This window comes from Myodes glareolus, chromosome 1, assembly GCF_982192425.1.
Source record: "Myodes glareolus chromosome 1, mMyoGla1.1, whole genome shotgun sequence".
In the NCBI taxonomy this organism is placed as follows: Eukaryota; Metazoa; Chordata; class Mammalia; order Rodentia; family Cricetidae; genus Myodes; species Myodes glareolus.
In genome coordinates this window covers 36,071,716-36,082,239 of record NC_142026.1, presented here as the reverse complement: position 1 = coordinate 36,082,239, position 10,524 = coordinate 36,071,716, and the positions used below count along the sequence as shown (strand labels likewise).

General features: G+C 45.4%; 1 long non-coding RNA gene across 1 annotated transcript; it reads left to right on the top strand.

Annotated features, from left to right (window-relative positions):
• The first annotated feature begins 5,806 nt into the window (after positions 1-5,806).
• On the top strand, positions 5,807-8,653 carry LOC148123297 (uncharacterized). The gene is made up of 2 exons (XR_015737765.1): positions 5,807-5,955; positions 8,226-8,653. It is a non-coding gene; the product is annotated as an uncharacterized LOC148123297 (long non-coding RNA).
• The last annotated feature ends 1,871 nt before the right edge of the window (positions 8,654-10,524 follow it).

The window sequence follows — 10,524 nt, the reverse complement described above, 5'->3', positions numbered from 1 at the left end:
AAACTCATCTCTAGGATTTGAGATGATGTCCCATGGGCAAGGAATTTTGAAAGGGCACAAGGGAGTCTTAAGACTCAATTAAAAATACAATTAAAAGGGGGGAGTTGGGGTTATACCCACAGTCTCCATATATATATATGTGTGTGTGTGTGTGTGTGTGTGTGTGTGTGTGTGTGTGTGTGTGTGTTTATCTTAAAATTTAAAATTTTTAAATGTGGATGTCTGTGAGCAATCTTCCATGAGTAGATTTTGGCATGAAAACACCACCTCATGATTTCCTCAAGTCTAATGGAAAGATCCATCTACTTGTTTACGAAAGGGTCCCAACAGTGTTTTGGTAAGGGGAGAGGGCATGCTTGTGTTTATTCTCAGGATGAAATTGAAGCTCAGTTGATACAGTGTGTGGAGCAGAGATATGCCGATCCTGATGCTGCTCATAATCCAGAAAAGCCAGAGGGAGACCGATTGGGCCTATGTTTCTGATCCAGCGGTTCTACATCCTGCTGTTTGGGACAGAAAGGAGATTGTAGTCACAATCAGTGTCATACATCTCTTATATCGATCTGCCACACAAGGCTTCCTGGTTTCTTGAAAATTTTCTCATGTTGTGTACAGTAAAGGAATTCCTGTATGTTTTGCTTTGGAGGGATGTCTTGGAGTGTTTCCAAAACTAATTATGGGACATGATAAACAAGGTACTTATTTTACAAAGTTATGGCTTCCTCAAGGTAATTGGGTAAATGATTTCCCTAAATGATTTCCCTTCACTCCCTAAATGATTTCCTTCATGCACTAAGGAACTAAGAGTCTAACAGAACTTTGCTGTGGAGATGATGTGCAGTATTATCCATTAAAGTACAACATCAGAGGGACATCGCAGTACGTTCTCAACTGGCCTGGGAATCAAGAAGATTATAGTGACTCTTATCCTTTGTCTACAGCAGAATCTTGGGACCCAGAACTGTGAGCTGGAATTTGGTACTCCGCTACAAAATTTTCACAGACTTGAAAACTTTGGAAACTTGCTGTATGAGAAATGTGGCAGGACAATCCAGTTCTTCGAAACCTGTTTGCCCTCTGATAGGAACTGTCTTGTGTGTGTGAAAATGTCTTTTGGTGGGAGAGATAAAAAATGTCCATGAATGGTGTTGTGTTTAATGTATCATGCCCTGATTGTATTTTGACTGATTGTATTTCTCAAGTGAATGATCATACCCGTGTACTGGTGCTAAAACAACCTTCTTCTGTAATGTTGCCAGTCCGTGTAAATGATTCATGGTTTGATCGCAAAGGGTTAGAGGCGATTGAACAAATTAAGAGAGCTTTAAGCAGACAGAGACATGTTGTTGGATTAGTTATGGAGGGAATGTCAGCTCTTGTTGCTGTGTTTGCTGTCACTGAAGCTGCCTCAGTGACTTTGTCTCAGTCTATTCAAAATGCGGAGTTTGTCAATTATCTAAGAACGTTTCTATAACATTAGAGACACAAGAAGACATAGATGTGAAAATGGAACATAAATTGAATGCCTTGTATGATGTGGTACAGTCATTGGGAGATGAGCGCCGAAGTCTAAAAACCAGAATCCAATGAATGGATTTGTGTTACATCTTCTATATATCATGAAAGTACTGTCAGATGGGAAAGAGTCAAAGCACATCTATAAGGAATCTGACGTGATTCTAATGAATCCTTAGGTTTGGCTAAATTACGTGAAGAGATCATAGAAATGAAAAGGCTAAATTAGATTTTGATACAGCAAAAACTGGAGCCATTTGAAAAGACTGTTCCATCGTGGTCAGCATTTGCTTCACTTCTCAGCAGCATTGCAGTTATCAGAGCTTGTGTTCCACTGGGCATAACTTGTCTACCTATAGAGTTCAAACTGATATTGAACTTGCTGTGGAAAGTGGGCTCATAACTTCTCGGAGTAAACTCCGCACACACTTCCCTAAACTTATGATACCAGAGGCTGCCAGCCAAAGACTGGTAAGTTTTCTTTGCCTCCTTTTGAGGTAAGCCAGGAACATGAATGAGGCAATTCTTGTTCCCATGATGGGTAAGATTGGAGTGTAATAAGGAACGCCTAAACAAATGTGGCCCTCTGAGGAACTCTGAGGGGGGTCCTTAAAACAAAAAAGATGGAATGTATGGGAGCCCATGTGTGACTCAGTTTCCATCTGGAGTTCATTCTGACTTATATGTCATTTGAGTACAAGCTTGCTTGCTCTGCTTTTTCCAGTAACCTTGAGGGCTATGGGAGACTTCCAATTTAGCCCATAAGAAAAGAGCACTCTATTTAATAGAAAGTATACTGCTGACGACAAATCTCAGGAACATCAAGAGAGAAGTAAGGCTGCTCCCAAGTCAGTCAGGAGGCTGCTCACTCAAGGACAGGAATGGTCTTGAGGTTAGATACTGACTGACCATCTGTGCCATGCTTTGTTCTGCTTTTGTATATAAGTGAGTTCAGAAATAAACTCTGGGCTGTTTGACTGTTTTAGCATGACCGAACAGACCTCCCTATTCTATCCTGTATTTTCTGTCTCTGTTCCTTTCATCTGACATTTCCTCAGCCTCAGTGACCCCCCACACACACAAATCCAGGAGCCCTAGCTGACTTTGTAGGAGCAAGCTTGTTATGAGTCTGTAAGGACAAATAAGTCCAGGAGTTTTAGGAGACAATATTAAATGAAATGATATGAGTTTATAAAATAAGCCCAGAAATGTTAGACGCAGTATTAGGTGTCACACACAAAATGAAACTAAAAAGCATGAAGCAATGTGTGCAGTGGTGATAAGAGTTTGAGCTGGTGAACAAGTGTGACGTAACGATATGATAAGCAGACATGTGTGCTAATCTAAAAAGAAAAAAAGTACCATAGCCACAAAATAGTATAAAAACTTGAGGCTTACGACCAGGAGGCATTCTCAAAATGACTTGCTAGACATGCTGTCAGAGCGGTCATAGAGAATCCAACGAACCAGCAACTCCACAGCTGAGACCGTCCAAGAGCCAGAGAACTAGCTCTTGCCTGCGGATCAAGACTTACTGATCCAGAGGCCTACGTCGAGAGCCACGGACCATTATCAGGTCGTATATACAAATGCTTCAGTAAGATAGAATAGAAGACCTTGCCTAGGACACATAGGAACCTTTTGCTGAATGTGTGATGTGATTGAAGGTGTGATGTGATTGATTGACTAGGATTGTTATAGGTTTGATGTTTACTTATATTTGATATAAGACTTATATTTGATATAAGAATAATTAGGGATTTAAATGATTGTTATAGTTTGATGTTTGCCCATACCTGCTAACAATTGGAGATTTGACTATTGGCATAATAAACTTGTTCCTAGAACAAACACTGTGGTCATCCTGAGTATTTACTTGCAGACCTCTAAGTAAGGGCAGAATGCCCGTTCAGGAATAAGGCTCGCGACAGAGCTCCTACATTGGGAGAGAAGGGTAAGGCCTGCCAGAGCCACATGCTTGAGTGGACTAGTGTCCCTTCAGGTAACACCATCCTGTCCCAACTTTATTTTATGACTGCCTGGTTACTTCTTAGACTTCCACCACCACCATCACCACCACCACCAACAACAACAGTGACCTCTACCTTGCCAATGCTTTGGGGACTCTCCATGACCCTAACCATGGGCCAAACATATTATCTAGTATCTGGAAAATGCCACTGAGCCTTGCAAAGAAAGCAGACATTACTAGACAACTCTAAATCCCTCACCTGTGCCAGCATTGATGTAAGTACGTGTTTGCCTTTAAAACACTGTACCCCTGAGCCTGGGCACCAAGAGACGTCAGAGGCATGATCCCACTCTTTCTTAATCTGATCATCAATAAAAATGAACTCAAATACTTTAAATGGCTTAATTGGCATGGTTGTCAATAACCACTTCACATGAAATATTTCACTATCAATATTTTCCCTTGGACCTCAGCTCAATACAAGTCTAGCCACATTTGCTTGCAGGTGACTTGGACGGGGCCCTGCTGACTGTTTACGCTTCTCCGCACCTCCTCCCAGGTGCTCCGGCATGTCATGAACTCAATTCACATGACGGTCTAGGTCACTCAGGCCTGCCAAAGCCTCTCACCTCATAAAAATCCTATCCCCCACAGGGTGCTCAACAAAGCCACTAAGCCTCCATACCCATCTCCAGGACCCCATTGAATCAACTTTCTCCTTAATTCCCCTGTGATCACACTCCTGTCAGGCCCAGCAAGCAGGCACAGGGTCACGCACAGCTTCACATGTTCCTCATTCCCTCACTAGCAACTGTCGCTACATTGTTTTCAAGTCCCAAACACTTGTGGGGACTTCGGACAGAGATAACCAAGTATTCCTAATGGCTTTGGTAGTTCAGTCCATTGGGGACTGGCTTCCCTCCTTCTGTCTCAGGTTGCACAGCCTTTGCCTTAAGGAGGGATGGGAAGTTACATTGCTCAGGTTTTCTGTTTCCACGCCTGCAGACTGGTCCCATCTGCTCCCAGGTCTCACAGCCTCACAAGCCAAGCTTCGACCGGCTCTTTCATTGCTTGTTTAAAAGTTACCCCGATTCCAGAAGCCCGGGCATTGAACATTCCCCGATAACACTGGTTTTTTATGCACGACCCTTATTGAAGCCCACATCTGCATGCTGGATGGTAGGTTTCCCCTTTGTTTTCTGCCTAATGTCAGACCCTCAGGGTATCTTCTAACTACTTTTACCACGTTCTCCTCCTCACTCTCTGAATCTTCCCATGACTTCCAAGTTCTTAGACGCCAGGAAAGGCTTTTGAGCATAGATCTAACCTGTGCTAGATTTTTCCCATGGGCTCTCAAGCCCTAAGAAGCAACAAACCAATACCACCTCTGCCTCATCCTCTTATTCCTCTAATGCATGTGCCAAATTAGAGGCTAATGCGGAAGATGCTGTCACATCTCCCTTTCTTGTTACAATTGCTCATTTACATAAACAAGGTCCTGCTTAGCCACCATCTCGGCCTCAGGTAAATTTCTAACTGCACACAACAGAGGCCAGGCAAACTCTGCTGTGGCTGCCAACAGTCTCAAGCCCTGGATGCGATCTCAAAGGCTGCAAACTTTCCTCTTACCTTAAACTGTCTTCGGGGCATCTCCATATTCATGCAGTAGACCCCACACCACACCACACAGACAAAGACTGTTATCCTGAGATCCCTCCCACAGACGCTCCCAATCCTGATGGCTCAGTCTTAGCTGCTTGTCTCACTACCCATAGCAAGAACCATGCAACTGTTCTCATAGCACAGAGACATATTACACACCACGCTGAAAGGACCACTCCAGGAATTTCGTCTATAGATGCTCTCCGCTCTGGCTACTCAACCTCAGTTGCATGCCTTGCTACCCATAGCCACACCATGCACTCACTCCTCCCCAGCTCATCACTGGTCCTTTTGTGTCCCTGTTCAGATGCCAATCATGTTGTGTGACAAAAAATTTCCTGGACAGATGCTACACACATGTCTACTCACCCCAGATAGGGAGCCCACAATAGACCAAAGTACAGGTACCGCCACAGTGTAATTTGGAAAACCAATGAGTTTTATTGGGGTTGCTCACAGGAGTGAGGGGTTACTACAGGAACAGAGAGGACTCAAAGACAGCTACATCACCAAAGCCCACCCCAGCACAGGTGACAGCTCCAAAACCTGGAGCACCCTGCACAGCCTGCTGGCGGCTCAACAGGCCGAAGAGTTTCCTTTCTTAGTAACTCAGTTACTTAGTTACTCAGTTACTTCCAGGCAGCTGGTCTGGTCTCAGAGTCTTTGCAGCTTGGCTTGTTTACCCTGTCAGAGGGGCCTAGTGAATGTGGCCAGTTCCAGAAACTTCTTAAAGCTACATTGAGTTGTTTGCCTTCCTGCTTAAGGAGCTTCCCTGAAGGATGGGATGTTTCAATTTGGAGGAAACGGTAACACAGCAGACCCTATTCCTCTACCACTAATCCTGACCCTAACCTTAATCCTGATCCAAACCTAACCTTAACTCTTAACCTGTTCCTAATCCTAAAGCAAACCCTAACTCCTAACCTTGACAGGCATCCTTACCCTAACCTGGCAGGGACCTTATTCTTAGGGCTTAGCTAGCCAGCTTCATGGCTCATTTCCTAGGGGCTCAGTGAGCCCCTTGGGAGAAGGGGGGCAGGCGTTGATTAAGATTAGACTCTTGGCCAAGTTGTGAGTGGGAACTGATTGGCAGGGACAGGAAGTGTAGGCGAACTTTTCTGTCCCACCAGTCAGTTTCCAAATAACGACAGAGACTTATTAATAATTATAAATGCTTGGCCGATAGCTTAGGCTTGTCTCCAGCCAGCTCTTACAACTTAAATTAACCCATTTCTCTTCATCTATGTGCTGTCTTGTTTACTTCATCTACGAACTTCCCATGTTGTTTTTTCCACATCTGGCTCACTACTCCTTAGACTCCTCCCTTCTTGTCAGCATTCCCTCTGCCCCGAAAGTCCTGCCTAGCGATTGGCCAATGAGCTTTTTCTTAACAATGAGAGCAACCCATTTTCATGGTGTACAAAAGAATTATTCTGCAGCAGAATTGAGATGAGCTGGAGGATTATATTGGGGGGGAAGGGGCTTTGTACAATTCTCCACTCCATCTTACAAAACTATCTAATCAATTTAGATATTAATGTCAGCAGTTTCCGATTTGGGCCAGCAGTGGTCATTGTCCCCTGTATATTGAGGTCAGATTTGTATCTAGAGGTAAGTAACTGTGGTTGTTTTGAGGTCTTCCAAATGGAGCTCTTTAAAATTAACCCCCAGACAGGCTTAGGATGTGTCCTTTGATACTGATAGTTTGGAATCCATAGCAGATGTGGGACCAAGCTGAAAACAGGGGTCAGATCCAGCTGCTATGGCATCTCCCAAGATTCAGATTGACCAAATGTACCTAGAAAGTTCGGAGAGCATCCTCAGACTCGTACCTTCCAGCAGTAAAGCGATCATGAGGCCTGTGGAGAGCTCTTGGAACTCTCAACTGAACGAATCTCAAGACAGACTGTGAGGGCCTCCCATGAGCTCCTAAGACCTAACTGGGCACCTCCAAGTTAGGTCCCATGAGTTACCTGGTCCCAGCATTTGGCTGTGTTGGATGTGTGGTCTGGTCAAATGGAGAGCAGCCTTTTAGCTAGAAATAAGACCCAACAGAGCAAAACAGAAGTGAGAGAAGCAAAGGGCAGAGACAAAAGATAAAAGAAATAGCTCCCTTGGGGAGATGGATGGCCCTTCCAGGCCTACTCAAGGCCAAGTTCCAGAGAGCAGATTAGAAAAACGAAGGTCCAACAGAGGATTCAAAGCTGCCCAAGGACTCCAAATGTCTGCCTGGGTTTCAGCACCAAATGTTAGATTTCTGAGGCAGCCTAGAAGTTGATGCAACTGTGGGGGCTACATGCAGGTCTGTGTTCTCTCCTTCTGGGAGGTGTTTACTTCAGGCAAGACCAATTATCTTGAGAATCAGGCTACAAATGCTCCTCTCCCTGCTAAGCAAGGTTGAGCAAGGTCGTCTGTAAATGCATGGGGATCCTGTTTTCATAACTGAGGTCCTATATCACAGTGTCTGAGGAGTGACAAGTCAAACTTGATTAAATTGGGTTCACCATCACTCAAGCACTAATGTGGGCTGGTAAGATGGCTCAGTGGTTAGGAGCACCGACTGACTGCTCTTCCAGAGGACCCAGGTTCAATTCCCAGCACTGTCTGGTGGCTCGCAACTGTCTGTATCTCCAGTTCTAGGGGATCTGTCATCCTCACACAAACATGCATGCAGGCAAAACACCAATGCACATTAAAATAAATAAATTATTTTTAAAAAGAAGAAAACGAAGCACTGGCATTCTGGTTGAGGTCTTAGATTGTTGCTCCTGCTTGAGCTGTGTCTTAAGTTTGTGCCCTATCTCTGCTTGCCCACTAAACCAGCTCCTTGCTGTGGCTCAAGGAATGAGAATGTGCTTCAAGATGCTTCATGGGCCTTGCAGGTGCTTAGTACGTCTCCTGAACCTGAACACCAACTCCAACTCAACTGGCCCCAGGGTTTCAGATCCTGAGAGTCGCAGCATCCACATCAAAGGGCAGATTACTCCTCCCCTGCCCCCCCAGCCCTCCCCCAGCTGCTGCCCAGTGTCCCTTCATACTGACAAACTGACTAGCCCTCTGTCTTTCTGCCCTGTAGGACACTTGGCTTGCTGTATGCCTGTTCCATTTCCTCTCTCTGAAGAACAAGAGCTGCCTCTGGGTGGAAAAGTCAGAGGAATAGGGCCGTGTGTCTCCTTGATCATTAATGGTAGCTATCATCATGATAATCGTTATCCCCAGCCACCCCAAGCGCTGCTCCAGCCCTCTAACTCCATCTAACAGCCTGGAGCGGTTCTCCCATTCCTTAGGCCGAGCATCCTGCTGCAATGAACTCTTCAGCTTCCACTGGAGGCAAGGCTATGCCTCTCAGGCCATCTACAACGAGGAGTGCCTCTACTTTCCTCCTCATTGGCACTGGCACCTGCGATGCCAGGCAGCACTGTGGATGTGGAGATGATCCATCTACCCAAGGGCAACAATCAAGTGGGCCAAATAAGTAAATAAATAAAATAAGAGACACCACAATCGTCCCACCCAGGCAGCCCTTGGAAATCTCAATTTCTCAGTAAGGATGGTTTGTCCCTAGCCACACCCACATGTTTGAGACAAAACTAACCAAGCCCCAATTCCCACCCCAGCAGCATCCACTCCCTACCACAAGGAGCATGGCCTTGAGGACCAAGTCAACCAAGGCCAACAGCAAGGCACTTTCTGTCCCTTCCTCTCCCAGAACCCCAGAGGAAGTCTCCCAGCCCTCTCCACACCGTGAAAGCATCTTGAGATGGTACTGGAGAAAGGCACTGTCCAGGTGCTCCACAGCCAGGCTTTCCTGGGGAAACCAGAACCCAGATGACATGGGGCTCCCGCTCCCTGTCAGCTGAACAAAGCCCATACATCTGACTCCGGCCTGTCCATGTTGCTCTTGGGCTCTGCAGTGCGGCACACACTCAGGTACCAAACAAGCATCCCATTATTAAGTGCCAGCCAATTGGCTGTTTTCATAACAACGTGGCCTCCATGGCAACCAATATGCCTCAGAGAAGCAGAGAAGAAGATTGTATTGCTATCCCACGGGAGATCACCAGCCAGCAGCACCACACATGTGTATGATATCCAGCATCATCCCACACCTCTGAATTCTTTATTGATTTAAAAAAAAAAAGAGGAAACTAGGCATTTACTTTAAAACACCTAAATCATAAAGGCCCAGTTTCTGGAGCTGGGGAAATGGATGAATGCTTAAGAGAACTTGCTGCTTTCATAGATTCACCCAGATTCCATTCCCAAGCTCATAACTATCCATAACTCCAGTTCCAATAAACCCAACACTCTCTTCTGGCCCCCTACCGGCCCCGACTCCACCCAGGGGAATGAGGTCTCCAATGACAAATTGTCAAGCAGGAGGACTAGGGAGGGGGACGGAAGGCAAAAGTGATAGCTGGGGTGGGGTCAGGAGATCTCGCATAAGCTGGTGACATGCCAAGCAAGTTTATTGAAAAGTACAACATTTTCGCAGGGAGAAAATGGACCAAGATCACCTCAGAGCTAAATCTCACAATGTTAGCAAAGAGAACACAGGACACTTTAGACACAGTTGCCATCGGGCCAATAACCACAGGCCTGCAGGGGAGAAAGCTGGGGTTCCAGGAACAGAGGCCCCAACTCCTTTAGAGGCCCAGGCTCCAACCTCAGACTGGACCTTGCCAAGCCTGTTTCTGGACACGGACACAGAATGAACGTTCCCTTTGGCCTTTCAGTGGGGCTCCCAACACTCCCCAACAACCACGTCTGCCTTGGCAGCACATTTGGGATTTTTCATGACCTTGACTACGTTTCAAATGTATTTTTAAAAAATTAGTGTTTTTACAAACTAAAATGACTGATAAAGGTATAAATCAAAATAAGTTCTTACGCCATGGCTGGAATAACTACCATGTTCTGCCAACACAAATATTGCTGGGCTATTCTGACCCACCTCTAACACTGATGTCACTGTGATTTTTTTTTATCCTTAAAAACATCGTACCCCCTGAACTTCAGTACAACAGTATTCCTGAGGTGCTATGCCACTCTTGGTCACCAGACAAAATAAAGGACTCTTTCCTATCTTCTTAATTAGCTTAATAAGTGTGATAATATGTAGCTTTCTCACAAGCATCATTTCACAAGCAGATCAATCAGCCCTATGTACACTCTTCATCTAAAATAGAAAAAAAAAAATCCCAGTGATGAGGGTAACTCTCAAGCCTGGATCCAGCTGTGCTGACGGACACCCATCAGGATGGGTGTGAGGAGCTATCCTCAGCCGACTGCATGGATGCTGGCCTCGGAGGACAAGGTTTAGGAGCAGGTTATTTATTAAGATCTGAGAAGCCTCCCCGGAAGTAGCTTTCAAG